The 23480-nt window shown below is 42.1% G+C and overlaps 1 protein-coding gene across 4 annotated transcripts in view; it reads left to right on the top strand.

Moving 5' to 3' along the window:
- Positions 1–23480, top strand: part of NLGN4X (neuroligin 4 X-linked) — a 422841-nt gene that overhangs the window by 110081 nt on the left and 289280 nt on the right. For 3 of the 4 annotated variants that reach the window (XM_036841156.1, XM_036841153.1, XM_036841154.1), the window contains 2 exons: positions 17204–17376; positions 21127–21213. The gene's annotated coding sequence lies outside the window, so the exon portion shown is untranslated. The remainder of the gene's footprint in view (positions 1–17203; positions 17377–21126; positions 21214–23480) is intronic. The other variant, XM_036841155.1, reaches the window with a different exon arrangement.

Here is a 23480-nt window from a genome sequence, read left to right as displayed (position 1 = left end):
TCTAGTGGTGGCACTGGGGCTCCAGAGCCCGCGGGCTCATTACTTGCAGTGCGCAGGTTCAGTGGTTGCCCCGTGGCAGGTGGGATCTTAGTTCCCCAACCGGGGATCGAACCGGTGTCCCCTGCATTGCAAGACCGATTCTTAACCAGTGGACCACCAGGGAAGTCCCCGTGACCTTCCCCCCCCCCCGCCCCCCGTATTTTTGGATAACGGTTTGTTGTAATGTGCATCCAAGAAGCCTGGAGTGTTAGTGTCATAGCTTTGTGTACTTGCTTTGTCATGGCCCTTTTATGCTTTTTTACTCTTACCCACCTAAGAACTTGAGCACAGAGCTCCAGGAGTAAAGATCTCTCTGTGTCTGAGACCCTCTGTTTTTCCATGATGCTTTAAAGTAAATACACTTGAGATGAATCCTTTCTCACTTCAGTAAGAGGCATTTTTAAAAAATTTTAACTATGTTGTTTTTGCTTACATGGGGCTTTGATTCTGCAGGATGAAAACCAGCTGATTTTTCCATTGGACAGAACATTTCAGGGTGGGAAGTTGGCATCCCAGCCTCACTGAGATTATAATGCTCACTCCGATTCTTCCATGTTGATTAATTTCACAAAATAGAAACCTATTTTCTTTAGGACAGTTTTGCAATACAGGCAGACCTGGTTTCATTGCACTTCACAGATACTGTGTTTTTTGTTTTTTTTTTTAACAAATTGAAGGTTTGTGGCAACCCTGTGTCGAGCAAGTCTCTCGGTACAGTTTTTCCAACAGCATTTGCTTACTTTGTGTCTCTGTGTCATACTTTGGTAATTCGCACAGTATTCCAGACTTTGTCATTATGACTGTATGTGTGATGGTACCCGTGACCCATGACCTTTGATGTTACTGCTACGGCTCTCTGAAGGCTCAGAGGTTGGTGGGCATCTTTTAGCAGTAAGTTATTTTAAAATTAAGGTCTGTACATTGTTTTTAAAGACATAATGCTATCTCACACTTAATAGACTACAGTCTAGTATAAATATCACTTTTATATGCCCTGGGAAACCAAAACATTTGTGTGACCTGCTTTACGCAAATGGTCTGGAACGGAACCTGAAGTATCTCCGAGGTATGCCTGTACTGTTTTCATTTTTAAAAATAAACTTAATTAAAAATAGTTCTAGATGTACAAAACACCCTGTAAAGAAAGTACAGAGAGTGCCTGTTTACTCCATATCCTCTTAATGTCTTATTTTACCATGGGACATCTGATGGAACTAAGGAACCAACACTGGCACAATACTATTAAGTAAACGCCAGACTTGATGTGGTTTTCCCCAGTTTTTACCTAATGCTCCCTTTCTGTCGTAGAATCCCCTCCAGCACAGCACGGTGCATTTAGCCGTCATGTTTCCTTCTTCTCCTCTGTTCTGTGACCTTGTTTTCCATGATTTTAATAGTTTTGTGATATTATGTAGGAAGTCTCCCAGTTGCAGTTTGTGTGATGTGGGGTACGTTTCTGGAGGAGGGAACCCGCAAAGGTCAGTTGCCTTTCTCGTCCTGTCAAGGGCACAGCCTATCAACATGTTGATGTTGACCTTTATCCCCTGGCCGAGGTAGGGGGTTTTTCCACTGTCGACTCACACCACCCCCCTCCCCCCTCACCTTTTCATAGTCTGTTCTTTGGAAGCCGGTCATTTAAAGTGCCTCAAGGTGGGGAGGTGGGGCGATTCAGCTGCGTGTCTTGGATGATGGAGTATTGACGTCAATTATTTAGAATTCCTCTGAAAGGGAGATCTGTCCCTTCTCCCTCATTCATTTATTGATTCATTGAATCATTCCTTTATATCTGTCGGGACTCATGGATATTTATTGTATACTTGGGATACTAACTACATTGTAGGATTACAATCCAATACTGTGTTGCTGTTTGTTTGTTACTTACTGTACTTTGTTGCTATTGCTTGGACACCTAAGAGTCTTTTCATTTTGGTAGTTGCTAAACGATGCTCCATTGTAGAAGGGCTAGGGGAAAACTCCCGTCCAGGGTTTGGACGTGGGGGGAGGATTCTATTCTCGGAAGATCTGGGGCAGCAAACGTGACTCTACTGTTTGCTTGAGACTCTGGCTTGTGTGGGTCAGCTCTGCTCACCCCGCTGGCCCGGGGGTATTCAGCTTACAGAACGCCGCCTTCCATCTGGAAACCTCAGCCGACTGGCAAGAGTCCACAGTGTTTTGCACGGTCCCTCATCACATTAATCTGTAGCCCTCCTGGGCAGCAAGCAAGGAGCCCTTTCCACAGCTTCAGAGCGGCCTGGGGTTCACGCCTTCTCACAGCTCATCCGAATATTTTTCTAGCAAAAGGCATAAAGTTGAGGGAACGTATTCCTGCCCAGATTTCCACTGGCACCCCGTGGAGGTTAGATTCCGAAATGCCCATAGGCGTGTGGCCATCTTTTCACCATGATCGATATTTTAAAAAGTGATCTCATCCTCTTAACGTTATGGTGTGGGTTTTAATATAAAATTTTAATATGCGCACAGGTGGTTATCACTTAAGTGTATCTTAAGAAGCCTTCTCTTTTGAATTCTATGGGTCCATTTTATGAATAAGTCATCAAAGCACACTGTAGCCTTTTCAAGGAGATTTTAAGGACAGTGTGATTTTCTTTACAAAGAAGGGATGAAGAGTGTTATAGAAATATAGAAGTTTGGAAAAAAAATGTAAACATCAGTCTTCGTTCCATAAACCAGTGGTTAAACACTAAACAACTTGTATAATTTCTCTCAGAATTTTTCATATATTTTAATATTTTAATTATCTGAATATTTTAATATTTTAGTTATCTATATGTACATCTTTATCTGTATGTGTGTATAAATATATGTGTATATATATGCATGCATATTCCATCAGTATCTATGTATCTGTATCTTCTATATCAATCTATATCATAACCATATCATGTATATAACCTTACGTATATCATGTTGTTCCTACCTGTATTTATGTCTGAATTACATCCATCTTTCTATCTCTATCCATATCTTTATTTATGTACATATTATATATCTATTGGGTTGGCCGTAAGATGATATGGAAAAACCCAAACGAACTTTTCGGCCAGCCCAGTATATCTATGCCACTCTGAACTTTACATTTCCCAAAATATTGTAGCAGAAGCCTCTTTAGGATTGTTGCAGGTCTTCATAAGCATTATTTTTCATGATTAATTCTCTCAGGAGGTTATGTCTTAAATCATTTATTTTCTTTTCCATTATAGGTTATTACAAATATTGAATATAGTTCCCTGTGCTATAGTAGGTCCTTGTTGTTTATTTTATGTATAGTGGTTCGTATCTGCTTAATCCCATACTGCTAATTTATCCCTCCCCCACTTTCCCCTTTGGTAACTCTAAGTTTGTTTTCTGTGTCTGTGAGTCTGTTTCTGGTTTGTATATAAATTCATTTGTACAGTTTTTTAGATTCCACATGTAAGTGATACCATATAATATTTGTGTGTCTCTGTCTGACTTCACTTAGTATGATCATCTCTGGGTCCGTCCATGTTGCCGCAAATGGCATGATTTCATTCTTTTTTATGGCTGAGTAGTATTCCATTGTATATATGTACCACATCTTCTTTATCCATTTATCTGTTGATGGACATTTAGGTTGCTTCCATGTCTTGGCTATTGTAAGTAGTGCTGCTGTGAACATTGGGGTGCATGTATCATTTCGAATGAGGGTTTATGTCACTTCCGGATATATGCCCGGGAGTGAGATTGCAGGATCATTTGGTAGCTGTATTTTTAGTTTCTTAAGGACCCTCCATACTGTTCTCCATAGTGGCTGCACCAGTTTACAGTCCCACCAGTAGTGTAGGTGGGTTCCCTTTTCTCCACACCCTCTCCAGCATTTTGTACACTTTTTGATGATGGCCATTCTGATCTGTGTGAGGTGGTATCTCATTGTGGTTTTGATTTGCATTTCTTTAATAATTAGCGATGTTGAGCATCTTTTCATGTGCCTGTTGGCCATCTGTATGTCTTCTTTAGAGAAACGTCTGTTTAGATCTTCTGCCCATTTTTTGATTGGGTTGTTTGTTTTTCTGTTATTGAGTTGTGTGAGCTGTTTATCTTGGAAAATAAGCTCTTGTCAGTCACATCATTTGCAAATGTTTTCTCCAATTCTGTAGGTTGTCTTTTCATTTTGTCTGTGGTTTCCTTTGCTGTGCAAAAGCTTTTAAGTTTGATTAGGTCCCATTTGTTTATTTTTGCTTTTGTTTATTTTGCTTTCGGAGACTGACCAAAGAAAACATTGCTACAGTTTATGACAGAATGTTGTGCCTATGTTTTTTTTCTGGGAGTTTTATGGTGTCATGTCTTAAATTTAAATCTTTAAGCCATTTTAAGTTTATTTTTGTGTATGGTGTGAGTGAGTGTTCTAACTTCATTGATTTATATGCAATTTCCTTATTTTTTGACAGGTAGAGTGTTTATATAGTTTTGCACCTATAACTTATTTTCAAAGCCATACATATAAATCCCACATTCTTCATCAAAGGGGCATTACTTATTTTGTTTTGTAGATTTGTGCATATTGTTTTAATTCGTAAATTTGTTTTTCTTTTGTCTTTTTTTTTTAAAAAAACTTTTGTATGTGCTTGAAATCTTATGGAATCTTTTAATGTTGAAGAGTTCAAGTACTTGCAAGAAAAAAAGGAAAGAAAATGGAATAATGAATCCCATGTACCCATCACTCACCCTTAACAATTACGAACGCCTAGCCTAAGCGTTCCTATTTAATCTCATCCTTTTCCCTCATTCTCATTATGGCACTGTGTAATTCATCTCACGATATGTCAGTATATTGCTTTAAAATAAAAGAAGTAATTTTTTCCCACATAGCTGTTGTATCTTTACCACTCCTAAAATTATCAACAGTTCCTCAATATCACCATCAAGTCATAAAAGTCAAAGATGATTTTCTTTTTTTTTACTAGTTTGCTAGCTGACCCGAGGTCCGTGCATCGCAGTAGGTTGATTTATCTTTTGAGTTTCTTTTCAAGGGCTTGTGTCCCTCTCCATCATTTTCATGCAAATTCTTCTTGAAGGAACTGCTCTTTCTTTTTACTCTCTATGAAAGTAGGTTATAGATTCAGCAAAATGGAGTCCTCAAGTTATTTTTAAAAGAACCTGAGTGTTTTCCGTAATACTCGGTCTTAGCTTACCAGCTCCTTAGGGAGGAAGCCTGCCTTCCCTGAGGCAGTGCTGTCCCCAGAAGGAAAGCTGTGTAAATATGGCCAGGTGTGTGTGGGTGCCCTCTGGGCTTCCTGGACCTCATTTAATCTGGTACCCATAGTACTGTGGACCGGCAAAGATGGAGAGGGGGGAGGGTAACCTTTGTTCTGTCATTACACAGGTGCACACACACACACACACACCCCTGCAATTTTTTCCCCTTTGCCAACTCATACTTAACCAAATTATATCAGTTTGATTGAAGTCCGTGCTGCGTATCATATTTACAAAAATAAAGACTAAGCAGTAGCAACCTAATCTACACAATTATAGTTGGACATCATTCTCATGCTGCCATAGTTATGCCCCAGATTAAGACAGTTTAGGCGCCGGTGGCTGACCAAGATGGTCTGTCATCACTCTTGGTTTGTTTCATCCTTATTCCCCCCACCATTTTATTGAGATGTAATTGATATAATTGAGATAACGTTGTAAGTGGAAGGTGTACCATGTGATGATCTGATACACTTACATATTGTAAAATAATTACCACCCTAGCATTAGCTAACACCTCGGTCGTGCTATATAATTACCATGTCTATTTTTGTGGTGAGAACATTGAAGATCTACTTTCAAAAATTTTCAAACGTCTAAGACGTTATTGTTAACTAGAATCACCATGCTGTACATTAGACCCCAGAACTTATTCATCTTCTAACTGGAAGTTTGTATCTTTTGACCACCATCTTCCCACTTCCTCTACCCCCCAGCCCCTGGCAACTACCGTTGTGCTCTTTGGTTCTAAGTTTATTTCATCCTTTAGCACAATGGCATAGACCCTTTCAGTAAAAGACTGCATATTTGAGAAAAATGATACTTACTAGATATTTAACTTATAGAGCAAAATAAAACGAATGACATATCAACCTTTTTAAAAAATGGTCTTGCAAGAAACAGCAAGATATGCCCTACACATATTTGTACGTTTGTGTGTGTGTGTGCACACACATGTGCATGCTTCATAAACCCAAGTTCCCATAACATAGATTAGGGATATTAAACTACCGTTGGTAGAAGATCACTGGAGTCTATTACAGCAGGATGCTTTAGAGAATTTTGCAATCTAGTAGGTGCCGTATAATATTTAAAATGTGATTTGATTTACTCAAATATGGCAGGAATACACCTTTCTTATGAAAGATGTATGACCTTGGTGCTCTTGATATTGGGGTGGCTAATTCGTTTTTGTAGGTAGCTGGCCTGTGCATTGTCACATGCTTAGTCGTGTCCCTCAAGCCTCTAGGTGTCAGTGACACATCCGTCCCCTGGGGGTAAAAATGCATCCAAGTGAAGGACCTCTGTTATAAAATGAGTTTTTACACAGGGAATGTCATTGTCTTTGGGATTCTATTAGCCCATTTGTGTGCTGGGTGTGATCAGAACACTTGGGCCAACTATTCACAATGAGAGGTAGTAACCGTATTATTTTGGAAGCTCTTTTTTCATACAGAGTCGACTTTATGAATTGTGTCGGTTGTAATGAGGGTGATGTTTGGGGATAGTGATTATCATGCACTTTATCACAGAGGAAGATGGAATTGATTTATGTAAGGGAGAGCTTTCGAGCAAATCAAAACAGAAAACAAGAACAGAAAAATCCTCGATAGGTATCTTTCAGACCAAAGGGCCGAGTGAAATGCAGCTAGCTTATCTAAAATTGGGCAAAATCGCATTGCAATTGGAAAGCTCAGTAGATGGGGAGACAGTATGTGAACATTTGATGCCCAGAATATGATTTGCAGTTCTATAGATGAGCACAAATTGGTGAGAGCTGTCCATTATTGAGAAGTTATTGGCATCAGTGGAAACGGTAGAAACGTTCTGTGCAGAGAATTTCAGACTCCTTGAAAATGGTGTTATGTTTTCTGAACTGTTGCATTGATGGATTAAAATTAGATCTTTCAACATAAGAAGACTTAGTATTCTGTGAGTGAATACAGGATGGATTTGTATGGAAAAATGTGTTTTTGAGAAATGTATTGTTAACCTTAGAGGCTCAGACTTAATATCACTCACCCCAAAGAAGGCAGTGTAAGATTTGTCATAAATGACTTGCATAATAGGTTACTTTATATTATTGTTTTAAATTTCAATAATAAATGAGCACCGTCTGCATTTTTTATGATAAAAGGATTATGCAAAAACAGCGATTTTTATTCAGATGGTAATAAAATAGCAGTACATTGCCGTGCTTCATTTAAACTGCTGATATCAACTCCATAATTGTTCCTGAAAGTCTGGATGAGATACCCTAACTAATGATTAAGAGTTTGATTCTGTAAAATTGGATTGTGGAGATGTGTGCTGTTCTTTCTTCCTTACACATTTCTTCAGTATTTACGTTTGCTACAATGAGTAGTATTTCGTTGTATTCATTTCATAGTTCCTAAATAGAAATGTTTTACTTTTCCCTGTCTGCATTTTTAAGACTGGGTTATATGTTTGAGATGTTGATGCCATGGCTACAATGTTCAAATTAATCAATGCAACAGACTTAAAATAAGTGTCTGCTCCACAAGGAAAGAGGCGAAGAAGCTGGGCTCCAGGAAAATACAAAGAGACAAGGAAAAGTGAATTTATTATGCACTTATTGCAAAGAGCTTTTGATACCTGTATGCATATGGTTCCCACATGCAATCTGGTGACTGTTAGCCTCACGTTTCTGGTGGATGCATCTGTGGATGTGAATTCTGCAGGTAGCACACATTCTGGCTCTGTGCAAATGTGTAGAAGGTGGTTTCTGTAGAAAAAATACAATAAATACCTGGTTGAAGGTAAATACAGCCAGCCAGTCATCAGACTGTTCCAATTCCACAATTCCAAATGTGTGTGGGAGGTGCGGTGGGGGGAGGGAGGGAGGGAGGGAAGGAGGGAGGGAGAGAGAGAGAGAGAAAGGAAGAGAGAACTAGAGCAGTGTTCATAAATTTCTTTTCAGGTTTAACACTTAGAAACTAAAGCCAAAAATTCATGAGCCCCGACCATCTCATTTTACAAATAAACCCAGGATGGTGGGTTGAACTGTGTTTCTCCAAGAGATATGATGCATGCCTAACCCCGAGGACCTCAGAATGTGAGGTTGAAAGTAGAGTCTTTGCAGATGTAACGAAGATGAGGTCATCGAAGTGGACTCTGATCCAATATGACTGGGGTCCTTTTAAGAGGGGAAACTGCCGCGAGAAGACACAGGCATGGGTAGTGGGAGCCAGAGTGAAGGCAGAGTCACACGGGGAGAAGACGGCGACATGAGTGCAGAGGCAGAGATTGGAGGGATTCAGCTGCAAGCCAAGGAACCAGCTGAATGGATGGCCAGCGGCCACCTGAAGCCAGAACAGACCAGGAGGGACCCTCCCCGGGAGCCTTCAGAAAGGAAGGAGACCCTGGGACGCCTTGATCTAGGACTTCCGGCTCCCAGAATAAATTCCTGTTGTTTTAAACCATCAAGCCTGTGGCCCTTAGTTACAGCAGCCTTAGGAATCTCATACACCAGCATGCAAAGCTCTCTATAGGATTTATCCAAAGTGCCGCAGCCGGTTGGGGTAGAGCTGAGGTGAAGTGCAGACCCCTCAGCCAGCTTTGTGCCTATTCTCAGCCTGGTCCTGTCTCTCCGATACATTCCTCCCGTCGGGGCTGGGCGCGGGGGGATACTCGTCTCCCACGATCACCTCCATTTCATCCAGGCTTTAAGGATGCTACTGCATCCTATCACAGCGTCACACCTTCTGGGTTGGCGTGAGACCCCCTTCTGAATCACAGTCCTTGGAAGGGAAACAAGCTCCTGCCCCTCAACTGTAAAATGAGTGGGTGGCACCCATCTCCGTGTCCTTTCCCATTCTAATTCCGCCAGAATCGAGAGCCATGATCATTGTAATTAAGACCCTTGATGTGAATACGGCTCGTTTTACACCGTAATTAGCGAGACCACAGGCTTCAGGGATTTTTCTCAATAAACGTCTTTGTGATCCGGTGAAACGTCAGAGGCAAACTGGGAGGGGAGGGGGTTTGCAACTCAGAATTGTGTCATTTAAAACAAATTCATCCTGGCATATACACACTACTCCATATAAAATAGATAACTAATAAGGACCTACTGTGTAGCACAGGGAACTCTACTCAATACTCTGTGATAACCTATATGAGAACAGAATCTGAAAAAGAATAGATACATGTCTATGTATAACTGATTCACTTTGCTGTACCCCTGAAAGTAACACACATTGTAAATCAGGTATACTCCAATTTAAAAAAAAAAAACAGAACAAATAAATAAATAAAAGGAAAAAAAATAAAGCGAATTCAGAGGGATGGACCTCTGAGTGACACGTAGCCTGTCCAAAGCCTGGATCGTAAAACACAGGGTGGCACTTATGTTAGAAAATCGAAATGGCACAAAAATTGAAACTGGAGGGAGGTACGATTCGTCGTATTTCATCTTTGCCTCTTTTTCTGCTGTGTCTGGTGCTGAGGAAATATAGGGTCCCACGTCCGTTTGCCTCAGTATATTTTCCGCTTGTAGCTTGTGCATTGTAAACAATTAAGCGAGAGAGCAAGCATTTTGTCTTTCCCCTGCTTGTGTGCACGTCGTGACATACTGTCCAGTTATTCAGGCCTTCTCTTTTCTTCTCCCTGAGGAGGTATTTCTTGACCTTTATGAAGTGGCTGAATGGGAACTTTAAAAATCTCCCAATCGGCATGAATGTCAGAACCTTTAGAAGCACGATCGTATGTTTAATACATGGGGCATTGAGTGTCTGATGCCTGGCAGGCTCTGGACTTTCCGTGGCGGTCGGTAGGTGAGGGAGACACCAGCTCCGTCACGGATAACGTGGTCTGTTGGAGGAGCATGGCACTTCTCAGGTGATGACATACGTGCAGGTGACATCATTCCTTTAATGAAGGTGGCGAAGTCAATGTGTACGGAGCCAGGAGAACGGGAGGGTTGCTGGTAGGGGATACTGCCTTAGGTCTGGTTCACGGGACGTCTTCGGAAGGAACTGAGACCGCCAATTGGGAGAGTCTTGAAGGGATGGTGGGAGAAGGGAAGACTTGGGGGACAGAAGCGGGTAGAGTTCAGAGCAGGTGCTGAAAAAACCTAAGTGATGTGGATGGAAGAGTTGGCTTCTGGTCTCCTGGTTTTACCTGATTGCTGTGTCCTTAGGTCCGTGGCTTGGGGGTCAGTTCCCATCCATTTTATAATCTGACCTCAGAATAATACTATTGGAAAGATTATTCCTGGAAGGAGGCTTCAGGTCTTAAATCTTTATGGCTTTTGGAGCAGATGATGGAATGCAGTGTTTCTCCAAATTCAGCATCAGTATCCCCTGGGGGGCTTGTTGAACACAGACCCCTGGGATCCACCCCTCTGAGTCTTTGAGTCGCCAGATCAAAGGTGGGACCCAATATGTTCCCACGTGAACTTGCTTCTGCTGGTGCAGGGGTCACACGGTGAGGACCACTGCATTCCAACCCTTTCAGGTTGTATGTCCACAGGTATCCTGTTTGATTTTTGACGGCCACCTCCTATGTTGGTCTTTCCTGTTCGGAAGGTGGTATTAAAATCTCTGGGTCTCCTCGTTTGCTTTTGGCATTCAGACTTGCTCTGGATTTACAGGTTATCTTTATGTTCTCAGGTCCCTGGACCATTCAAGCCAGTGCATATTTATTGGACGTCTACCATGTGCTATGGACCGTGAGGGGTGTAAAGATGAATAATAACCCCCATAAAACCTCATCAGAGGCTAGATGTTATTTATTCCTCCGTAGCCTCCAAATGCTTGGCTCGTAATTCAAAACAGTAGAGTAACTTGAAGACAGTGATTGTTTCCCGTTTCAGGAATCCAAGAGCACTTTCTGTCTTAAAGTTGTGGTCATTCTGGGCTGCGTGGAGCTATTCCTCCTTCAGAGAGTGAGAAACTGAATGGAGTTTCTCACCATGCATTTCTCATCATTCATTCATCCATCCATCCATTCATTCATTTGATAGCCATGTGTTCACATCTTATTTTGAGAAGGTCACTGTGCTAGATACCAGAGAACATAGAAACATTGATGAGATTCAACCCCTGACCTGATCCCAGCGAGATCACGTTCTTAGTAGAGAAGACAAAATAATCCTTGAGAACACCTACACCACAAGGCAAGCACATCCTACATGCCGTGAGAAGGGAAAACACACAGACCTTGGGAATATAGAATCTTATTTTCCACTAGAAAACTGGTATCACGTAGGACAGTTCCGTATTTGCCTATGGCCGCTTAAAGAATGACCCCAAACTGCCAATATTTCTTATCGCATACATTTTCTGTAAGTCAAGGATTCAAGAGCTGCATAGCTGGGTGGTTCTGATGCAGGGCCTCTCAGGATGCTGCCGTCCACTTGTGGACCAGGGATGCAGTTCTTTGAAGGCGTAAGAGAGCCTCACGCGTGTGACCATCAGCAGAGGGCTTCAGTAAGCTGTCCCGCGGACCTCACCTTAGGGCTGGTCACACGGCGTTGGCAGTGGCTTTCTGGGCAGGGAGAGAAGGGAGAGTAAGAGGGAGTGGCTGAGAGGAATCCTAGGACCCGCCGTAGTCTTTGATACCTTGACCTTGGAAGAGACACATGATCACTTCTGCCGCACGCTACCGGTCACACAGTCCAGAGCAGGTACATTGGGGAAGGGGTCAACGGGAGGGTGTTGATACGCCTTGGGAGCTAGGCTAGCACCAAAGCTTTTCCCAAGGAGATGGCTTGTGAGCTGCATCTCAGAGGATGGAGAGGAATTTTTCAGAAGGGCAAAGGGAACAGTGAGTAAACACGTGGACGCAGCAAGTGTTGAGTGAAGGGATGGGTTGAGCGTGCTTTCAAGTGCCTGTTGTTGGGTACAGACAATTAAACTGAAATCAGAGCATTGTAGGTGGTGGAACAATGGTCAAGCCAATGGATGTTCTTCTGTAGGCTGTGGAGAGCCCTGTCAGGGCTTCAGCAGCGTGGAATCATTTATGGAACGCCACCTTTGTGCTGGTGCATATGATTGAGGCAGGTAGCAATGTAGGTAAACATTGACGACATCAGGCTAATAATGTACATTAAGATGGAATGATGGCAGAGACTGCGGAAACGGAGAAGGTTTCACATTCCCCAGAGGCGCTGGGAATATGGTATTGACGGGACCTGGCCTCCTATTGGACAAGGAAGTACCTGTTGGAAGTTGGGGTGATATTTTAGGTACTTTAACGAAGGGAAGAGAGAAGGCTCAGAAGCCAAGGAGGCGCTCATCATTGTCAGATGCAACATCCTCACGTCGATGACACTGATGGGGAACGTGCTATTTTTTGGTGATTATAATGAAATGCATAGACTGTAAAAGATCATTATTTATTTATTTTAAATAAATTTATTTATTTATTTTTGGTTGCGTTGGGTCTTTGTTGCTGTGCCCGGGCTTTCTCTAGTTGCAGCGAGCGGGGGCTACTCTTCGTTGCGGTGCACAGGCTTCTCATTGCGGTGGCTTCTCCTGTTATGGAGCACGGGCTCTAGGCTCGCGGGCTCAGTAGTTGTGGCTTGCGGGCTTCAGTAGTTGTGGCTCACAGGCTCTAGAGCGCAGGCTCAGTAGTTGTGGCGCACGGGCTTAGTTGCTCCATGCCCTGTGGGATCTTCCCGGACCAGGGCTCAAACCCGTGTCCCCTACATTGGCAGGTGGATTCTTAACCATTGCGCCACCAGGGAAGTCCCAGATGATCATTTTTTAATCCTACCTATTCTCTTCCTCTCTCTTTTTCTTTTTCTTTTTTTGGCCACGCTCTGCGGCACGTGAGATCTTAGTTCCCCGACCGGGGATTGAACCTGCGCCCCCTGCAGTGGAAGTGCAGAGTCAACCACTGGACCCCAGGAAAGTCCCTAATCCTACCTATTCTCTTGATAGTCTTTTCCTTTTGAAACTGGTCTTAGATTTTCATTATCAAGACCTTCTCAACGGCTCTAATCGTCTTTCCAAAATCCTATTGGTGCCCTGACACATATGCCCTGAAGGGACTCTTAAGAAGGAACATTTCTTTATTTACCCTCACATCCCTTCTGCTTTCTTTTTGGACAGCACACCTGGACCCCGTCAGTTGCCCTCTGGAGGGGCTGACCACTCAACAAAGCCCTCTTCCTCCTTGGAGTTTCTCTGTAGCCTCTGACATGTTCATTGACCCTCCGCTAAGGGACTTTATCCTTCCTTGAATTCCAAAACTCTCCTCTCTGGCTTTCTTCTACTGCCTCTCTATTCCTTTACTTAGCTTTTCTGACTTTCCTGCTTCTTCAGTTCACGTTGCTCCTTAAATTGCAGCTTCCAGACCATCCCGCATAGGTTTGTACCTACTACTGGTTAACAATGCCTTCCACCCCGGAGACCACCACGTCTCTACTTTCTGCTCTTGTATTCCCCTCTCCCATGTTGCTTGGGAAGAACTCTCCTGTGATTCTTTTACTCATAGAGTCAACAATACTTCTGACAACAGATGTGTGTGGTGTTCCCCCCCCCACCCCAGGTGCCCGCACACCAAGCTGTTCTCTGTGACACCAGCTGGGTGTCCTGTGATTCAATTCAGTCTGACACTAGCATGGAGTTAGTGCAGACCCCACAGACTCACCGGATGGCCCCCCCTACCCACACTTCAGAAGCCAATTGCAGCCAGTGGGTCCCCAGCTTACCCACAACTTTTCTCTCACTTGGCTATACATCGGAGAATCTCATAACTTCCTCCTTGGATTCCATCATTTGCTAGAACAGTTCATGGCACTCAGGGAAACGTTTCCTTGATGCTTTCCCGGTTATTTTATAATAAAGGCTATGATACAGGATACAGGTGAACAGCCAGATGAAGAGATACAGAAAGCCAGCTGTGGAAGGAGCCTGACAGCAGGAGCTTCTGTCCTCGTGGAGTTGGGGTGCACCAACCTCTCTGCATGGGGATGTGTTCACCAACTAGGAAGGACGCTGAACTCTGTACTTTGGGAATTTTCAAGGACGCTTCGTCACATGGGCTTTACTGATCATGGACTCAGTCTGCAGCCCATCCCCCTTTCCAGAGTGTGGACGGTGAGGCCGAAAGTTCCAAGCTTCTAACTATGGCTTGGTGTTTCTGGTGCTCAGCCCCCGTCCTGAAGCCACCCAGGACCCCACCAGGAGTCATCTCATTAGAGCAAAACACACCCCTATCGCCCAGGAAATTCCAAGGGATTTAGGAGCTCTGAGTCAGGAACCAGAGTCAAAGACCAAATAGTAGAACAAAAGATGCTGCTAGTATTCTTATCACTTGGGAAATTACAGGGGTTTTAGGAGCTCCATGCTAGAACAGGGGGCAGGACTTGTATGTATATTTTCCACTATTTCACACATAACCACCCTTTGTCTATCACACGGGGCCACGATTCTGTTCCATTCACTCACTTTGACATGCATTATTGGCAGTCCTCTTTGGTACTCACCAGTTTCCACCAGAGGAGCCAGACCACCTGATACTTCCTAGCTGTGTGAATTGCAGTAGCTGATTTTTTCACGTTTCCGTTTTCTCCTCTGTTAAGAGGGTTATACGAGAGTACCTACCTCTAGAGATGTTTGCAAAATAAGTTACTGAAGCATCGAATGTGCTTTAAAATAGAGGCACATAGCCACTAGAGGCAGGCTTTTCAGGTTATTTATCTTTGACCTTATGTTCCTCCTTCTTAGCCTAAAATATTTCACAAAGAATGGCTTCGTATTATGCTTAGCGTTCACTCCAAATTCCTTTCAGTGACCTGTCTGGCTTTGCAGAATGAGCTTCTTGCCTACCTGCAAGCTCCGTCCTGCAGTGTTCTCTGATGACCGCACTGCTGGTCTACCAGTTGTCTTTCGGTTTCCAACTAAGCAAATTAGGACCCGGCCTGTGCCGCTCCCCCTGCCCTCTTCCCACTTCGAGTGGGCCGCACGCTCTGTCCTTCTCATATTTCGTCTGCTGTTTACTTCCTTCTCTGTGCTCACCCACACTCGACTGCATTGTTCCTTTTTCACCACGTGTGGTGTGTGTTTAAATGTTTTCCGGCTTTTCCTTAAGATGTGTGTTTCATGAGTCCAGCCTAGATGGGGTACTCATTGGGTATTTGTTGAAGAAATGAGTAGTTGTTATATAACTCTATAGCTCTATATAAATATTCTTTGAGGGAATAAGAACACCAAATCTTGCATGTTAGCAAGTGTTAGCAACCGAGGCGTCACAGTTTTTTGAGACATGTAGCCAAGTCAGAGAGACTGAGAGAACACCTTTGATTATTGAATCAATTTGTGGTCGGAGGAGTTGGTCGTTCATCTACGGGAAGATGGGGTCTTCCTTGATGGTTCAGGTTAGTTATAGGCTAGCATGATTTACTGAAATGTACGGGTTGTTCAACATACTTACGTGATTTGCTTCTAAATGCCTGTTTATCTTTTAAAATCTTTGCCAGTCTTCACATCCCTAGAATTTGTACACATTTTTTTCCTGTATTTTTTTCTTTTAAAGACAGTGTCATAGAAAAATTTCCCATTCTAGTCCATGCCTAGAAAATTTAGAGGCATACATTTTAGGATTGTTAAGGATTCTGGACCTTGACTATTTTAAGTCTTACATGAAAGCTGTAAATATACTCTGTGGCGCTGTTTGTTTCCACTGTTCACTGGATGATGACATTAGTACTTTTTAATTTTGTTGTAAAGATTTGCATCAAAATTAGAAACGTGGACAGGAAATGAATTTCTTGAGAGTTCATCAGAATTCTGGGGTGATTCGGGAGGAGTAGATCTGTGTAAAGTTGATTATCTGTATTTTCAGTTACTCACTTTAAATTCTCAGGAAAATTTTTCTCTGTTTCTCTCCACCCCCCGGATTTTCCTAATGCTAAAAATTAAACAATTTGAGCATTGCATAAAATTGGGAGCAAATCCAAGACAGAAAACAGATGTTTTATTAAATATGCATCTTTTCAAAAATGAATGTGGTTTGGAAGATTGTTCTGTTTGAGAGAAAGATAAAGTCTGGGTTAGATAAATTTGGGTGCAAATTAAAGTGATTTATGTTAATTGGAACATTTATATATACATCTAGACATATCCAGGACAACCCTGCTAAAAACCTACCGATAAGTACTCTTCCCATCTGAGCATGCATTTTATTTTATTTTTTTAGCTACTCATGAACGTCTATCAAAATTAAACTTATTTCTCCCTTTTTCTTTAGAAATTTAGCAGGTCACTGTGACTCAAAAGACAACTAAATAAGTGATGAATGGTAGTACTTTTATTTTTTTTTTTTAATTTAAAATACCTCTGAAATATCTTTAGGTTTTAAAAAGAAGTTTAGATTTTCCTGTTTTTGTGTATGTGTGTGCAGGGCTAGATGCAGACATTGGTCATGAGTGATGTCGAAACCTTGGCCCCCTTAGGTGTGATCCTGGCACAGACTTCGTGAGGACCCTGGAGAGTCTAGCGTAGCTACCATCTCCTTCTTTCCCCATGAGAAACTTGGTCCTCCTCTCTCTCCTCCTTCAGAGCCATCTTCCGTGCCATCTCCTAAGAGTTTCCCAGAGCTGCCACCTCTTCTGAGCATGGCCCTCTCTATTCCTTTATCTCTGGATATAGTAGCTCCTGCAACTATATGTAAGTCCTTGCCTTGATGACGTTTTCCCCCAGGACACCGCAAGCTCCTTGAGAACAAGGACTGTTCCACATTCATCTTTGGAATTTCTTTTCTATCCTCATACCTTGTGCACAGCCTGTGTTCAACGCACACTCGCGAAGTGAAATATCTTAGGATTTCTAGACAGAGTTGACTATACATTATTTAGGTACCAGAGAATAAAATCATATTCGTAACCTATTGAAGAGTCCTAACTCCATCAATGTCCTCCTTTATGAAAATATTTATACGCTTTCACCTTATGTTCTAGGTATCTGTTTGACCTACTACCCAGGGCGAATTGGAATGGCTGTGAATGTCTCTATGAAACAAACCCCAAGTCTTTAGTTGTAAAGGTGAAATTAAATGGAGAGGCTTCTTTGAAACATTATCATAGCATGGAATAGATCATTCTTAGCTTCTACGTCTGATATTCCGCCAAAGGTCTGTATGCTTTGACTAATGTATTCTCTGTATGGTCAAATTCCAATAAAATGACATAAGATATTTATGGTAATGTTTGCTAATATATTGGTAACTCATAAATATTGGTTTGCCTTGAGTATTTAATATCAATCATCTCAGGCAATATTTGTTTTTACAAGAAGCTTTTATAGATGAGTCGATAACATACTAAGTATAGCGTAAGTCTTCACAAATGGTCTGTATACGGTAGGGTGTAGTTTCACGTGAAAACAAATCATAAAATGTAATTTCTTATTAATTTCCAAATAATCAGCTCTCTGTCATCATATTTATCTGTCTTCAGGACTTCTGTAATAGGTCATCCAGCCCAAATTTACTGGTAACATCAATAGTGTTTTAATCTAGAGAATTGAGCCTTTAACCTTTGAAATATCTTATTAGCCACACGACTCTATCTTATAACTTAGCTTCCATGAAGCAAAGCTTATTATCTCATGGACCTCCATGAATCATGTAGCAGAAAACAAATGAGAAAATTGAAGATGTGATTACTGGAACATAGGTCAGTGTTAGTGATCAGTATTCTGCTTGGATAACAGTCATTAGCAGCAAAATGCCATAATAGGCGGGCGTAATAAATGGTCATTGCCCTTCTCTGACCCTTTGGTGTTTGGAGGTTTCTAATACCCAAAGCCGTCTGGGAGAATGTTATGTTGTAAATTCACACATGTGGGGCTATCCTTTGAGAAAAAATAAAAAAAAAAAAAATTAGAATGTATTTCGCCTTGCATAGCAGGAAAAATAGAATTGTTACCAAACACAAATTCGTCTGCCGTATGCACGGTGAGGCCAAACAAACCGAAACTTAAGAGTTTGGAGCAGACAGAGGTTTACTGCAGGGCCCTGAAAGGAGACAGGTGGCTCCTCTCCAAAAAACCCACAACTTTCAGCAAGGCATTTTTAAAGGCCCGGTGAGGGATGGGCATCCCAGGGTGTGTGTTCAGCTCCTGCATAGTTCTCTGATGGGTTGATGGTGAGGTCACAGGGCAGTGTCACAAGGGTGCCAGTTGGTCTGGGGGCTGTGTGCTCGTGGTCATCATGTAGTTAATTTCTTCCATGTGGTGGTTTTTAGCATCTGAAAAAGCTCGGGAAATAGGCAAGAGATACTACGACCTAGATACTTCAGAGAGGAGCTACAGCAGGAGATATGGGGGAGGGGTCTCTGTCCTGGGGAGGGGTCTCTGTCCCGGGGAGGGGTCTCTGTCCCGGGAAGGGCCCCTAGGGTCCTGCTCCGTTACGGAATCTGTGTTGATGGTAGTGACCAGGGCCCAGTAAGAGAAGTGGAGTTGGTGAGATAGGCAAGCAGGGTGGATGGAATCATTCCTGACATGTGAATTAAACCCTACAGGATGTGAATATTTTGTTCCACCAGTATCAGATCTGCAAAAAAAAAAGGAAACTCATGCCCATATTAGTTACTGAATATTTCTCTCTCCCTTGTGCACCTAAAAAACACATACACGAAATCCAGCAAGCCAAGAGGCAAAAAAAAACTCACCCTAAAATAATAATTCGAATACATGTTTCTCAACCCTATCCCAAGGCAGAAAAGAGTCATCTGCCAGACATAACTCACTAATTTTTGTAGACCTCTCCTGACACACACCTAGTTAACTTTGCAGCTGTGAATTTGACAGCGACCTGTGGGTGTGAGCCAAGATATGACCTCTGATCAAGTGAAACAGAAACAGAGCCAATTTCGAAGTTGTGGTACTAATCACGCAGTGTTAGAATAGCTAATAGCACGTGAGTGTTTGCTGTACGCATCACTCATGCAGTGAGGCTGTCTTTGGTCCTGATACCAAATAACCTTTTTGTCCCTGATGAAAACTGTGTCAGGTGCAGATTCCCACAGACTGGGGACTGAGCCTGGGGAAGAGAAAAGGTATTAGTGGCTCCACCTGAGACAATGTATGCTGATAGCCGAACTACCTGCTTTGAGCCCTACCCCACCCTTGACAGCTCTGTGATCCTGGCCAGTTCACTAATACCTCCTGGATTTCGTTTTTTCAAACAGTGGAGATAACACTCCCTTTTGTGCTCACTGAGAAGATTAAAAAGAGTCTGTATGGGAATTACCTGGCGGTCCAGTGGTTAGGACTCAGCGCTTTCATTGCTGGGGGCCCCGGGTGCCATCCTTGGTCCGGGAACTACGATCCCGCAAGCCATGCTGCGTAGCCAAATAAATCAATCAATAAATAGGGAGTCCATGTATAAAACGGTACGTTAAAGGTTGGCCCACCATATACATGTTACCTGTTATAACAATTTCTATTCTATCTGGATGAGGAGGCGGCTTGATTCTGTGAAAAGCGTGTGGTCTTTGAACTCAGGATGGACGTAGGTCTGACTCTGCCTTATGGCTTAAACGGATCGTGTGAGCTAACGTCTGAATATCAGTTTTCCTAAATGCAAAATACATGCTATGATACCTACCCTGCGCGGCTGTAGAAGGGTCAGGAATAATGAATGCAATTAAGATTGTTGGCACATATGAAGTCATTTCCACAAATATATTTTAACCAACAGTATTTACTGTGTAGCACAGGGAACTCTACTCAGTGCTCTGTGGTGACCTAAATGGGAAGGAAATCTAAAAAAGAGGGGATACAGGTATACATATGACTGTTTCACTTTGCTGTACAGCAGAAACTAACGCAACATCGTAAAGCAACTATACACGCCAATAAAAGTTTAAAAAAACACAATATTTATGAAATAGTAACTACATGTTCTATCAAAACCATAATTAGACTATGACCCTACCTTCCTACAACTTAATAATGGGCTGACTCATTAGCTATGAAACCCAAACACTTTACGTGCTTGATACTAATATTCCTTAAGGGTTGAAATGCGTTCAGTGGTTTATCCTTTTGTCCCGCTCACCATCCTTCCTAGAGATGTAGAATGGTGAGTGATTAAGTGGGTAGTCTGTCCAGATATCTCACAAGGAGTCACTTGCTTTGTTGTGATCCTCTCACTCGTAAGTGGAAAGAAGCAGGGTTGCTTGAGAGTCATCCTTTAAAGAGAAGATTCCATGGTGAGATGACAAGAAATGTGCCAAATGGTCCCAAGATGAGTACTGATCAGTTAGAGCCTCGTTTTATCGTACGAGAGCCGAGAGAACGAGGCAGCTTGGATCTTGCCCATCTGACCCACTGCTGTAGGGGAAAAAAAAAAAATCTCTGCCGGCTGAGGATCACTTCTGCAAACAAACGACGTCTAACATACTGAGTGGCTTTCACAAATTAAATTGTGCAAGGATTTTAAATTCTTAATTTAAATAAACTACATCGAACATAGACATGGACTAAACTGATTATTCATCTTCGACAAAAATTTAATGGTGGCCAGGTGAAGGCAGGTGAGAAGTAGATTGGTGACCTCCAGCTGTCTCGCTTTATTCTGAACTCTCAAATTGCCTGTGGACTCAAGTGGTTGGATATAGAATCTACAGTTTGCCATAACTGTGTAGGTGTCCTTTCTTGACTAGTTGCTTGAATTATTAGGGAATCAGTTAAGAATTACTTTATGACACTACTAGCTAGTTTTTGTAATTACCCAAAAGAAAGCTTAGAAGGAATGTAACAAGGGTTTTGAAACAATGGCACCAACTCTTTTACTGAGTGTATTTCTCTCTCTCTGTCTCTCTCTCTGTCCCTCTCTCTGTCTCTGTCTGTCTCTCTCTCTGCTTTATTTTAACAGGGAAAAATGTGGTGAGATGGAAAAGAATTCAAGTAGATTTCCATGGTGGCATTTTTAAAAGCATCTTCTTAGAAGGACAATGTAATGGTAAGTATGAAAAAAATAATCATTGTTCTCCGCTGGCTTATTTTGTGGATGCATTTACAGCCTGGTTAATTCAAATCTGGCAGTGCTTTCAGATTACTTTCGGGGTGAAAATTGTTTTCTTTTTTAAAAAAATCTATTTGAAATTCACCAAAGTACAAAGCAGAGGTTTCAAGCTCATTGGGAGTATGCATACTGGCATGCTTTGTGAATTTAGGATTTCGTGATAATTATTTGTTTCTCCAAATAGCCACAGTGCAGAGTATATCTCATTGATGAGACAAGAAAGTCAGCCCTCTTTCTGAAATTCACCCTCATCGCCATTGGCCACTGAAAACCCACTTTCTTCTACAGTAAGCATCTCAAGCCACTGGGGCCTTTGAATGGCCTCAGCATTTCATTTTATCACTTTTGTGTGTAGCCCCTGAAGAGTGCGATCCGAAATATCAGACCTGCTTCGAACGCAGGCTGTGGGCCCACTGAGGCCATGGGATCCTTCTCTTTCTCTGAAAGCCAGAAATAGAGCATAGCCCAAGGAAGGGGAAATGGGTAGAATACTTTGACGATCTATGTTTGTGAGCATACGTTAATGAAGATATTTTACAAGTCAAAATTGGGACCCTTTCCCCCCATTTAAATTTCACAAAGCATGTGTTTTAATATATTTCAAGTAAATGGTTAAGACTTTTCATGGCTCAGCTGTCAATTCAAGCCCTGCTGAGGCCATTTATGTGATTACATGGATTAAATACTAGCTATTTACCTACTTTCTTACCATTTTGAGTGCCATAACTTCTAAACATTTTTCGAAATTTAGACCACCAGTGGCTTTTGAGTATCTCTGTACAGTTAACCACCTAATTTCCCTATTTTTACTCTAACAAACTTCTGCACCTTTCCTGGATTCTAAAAGATTGTCAAGGTCATGTCCTTCATTGAACTCCTATTTCTAAAAACTAGATTTCCAAACTCCTTTTCCTATTTCCTGCTATTAAAAAAGTGCTAGGTTTTTTTTCCCCAAAGATAATTTGTAATAAATAAAGAAAGACTACTACTGTCCCCCTTTTTGTGGTTAACATGCAAATTTGGAAGATGAAACAGATGAGGATATACAGTTCAACAATCCGTAAGAGCACATTATGTAAATCCCTTTGTCTTCTCAATTTCGAAACCCCCTTTTTCTTTTCATTGTCATTTTCCTTTTTCAATCTGGAGGAGCATTAACATATAACCAAGGCATGAAGGTGCACAAGTATTCGTCTCCCTTGTCGCACCACCAGCCTTTCGAACAACAAGCCTGTGCAGCCTTGATTGTAATCATTTCCGGAGCTGCCGTGCAAGGAGCAGTCAGTTTAATGTAACCAGCCCATCCTGGTTCTGAGGAGAAGTGGTCGTCATGTGTCTGGCATCAGACTCAGAGGTGTAGACAGCACAGCTCCAAATATGACAGCTTGGATTATGAAACCCTAAGGGAATGTGATATAAAGTGCACCGTCGGGGGAAGGAATTGAGAACTTATGAACTGGGGAAGACTCCTTATTGTTTGTTTTTTTTTTTTAATTTAATTAATTTATTTTTTATACAGCAGGTTCTCATTAGTTATCTATTTTATACATATTAGTGTATATATGTCAATCCCAACCTCCCAATTCATCCCACCACCACCCCCCTCCCCGCTTTCCCCCCCCTTGGTGTCCATACTCTGCATTTGAAAGCACTGGGTGTTTATCCATCTGTGCGTTTGTGCTAGAGTCTAACTGCTTCTCTGATAAGGGGAGCCCTTTGGAGTGCCAGTTTTGGGGCGGGCTTGATGAGCGGTGCTGCTATGTTGGAACTTTACTGTCTCCCAAGGATGGCTTGGCTGAAAAACTAAAGACAGAATTTTGAGTTTTCCTTTCCCAGAAACCTCAAGACCCCAAGTGACAGCTAAAATCTCTGTGACTCTTTAACTGGACTGATTGTCATTTACAAGGGGTACAGGGTTCAGTGGGGAAACACAAAAACCTGTGAATCAGGGCATTTATGTCGTTATCTAGGTTTGCTGCTCATTAGCATGTTTTCGGTGGTCAGGCTTCTGACATGTTTAAATAATAGCGATGTATGTATTCATTCCCTTTTCACTATGAAGAATTTGTGATTATAAATGAAGAAAAACATCTGTCTAGGAAGCAGAAAGAACTCATTAAGCCTACTGAATACTTGAACATTTCAACTTATGCCCGTTGGATCTAATTTTCCATACACCGTTGACTGAACCCTTTCTGGTTTTG

The sequence above is a fragment of the Balaenoptera musculus genome, chromosome X (assembly GCF_009873245.2).
Source record: "Balaenoptera musculus isolate JJ_BM4_2016_0621 chromosome X, mBalMus1.pri.v3, whole genome shotgun sequence".
In the NCBI taxonomy this organism is placed as follows: Eukaryota; Metazoa; Chordata; class Mammalia; order Artiodactyla; family Balaenopteridae; genus Balaenoptera; species Balaenoptera musculus.
The sequence above is the reverse complement of the archived record's forward strand: the minus strand, read 5'-3'. Positions and strand labels throughout refer to the sequence as shown.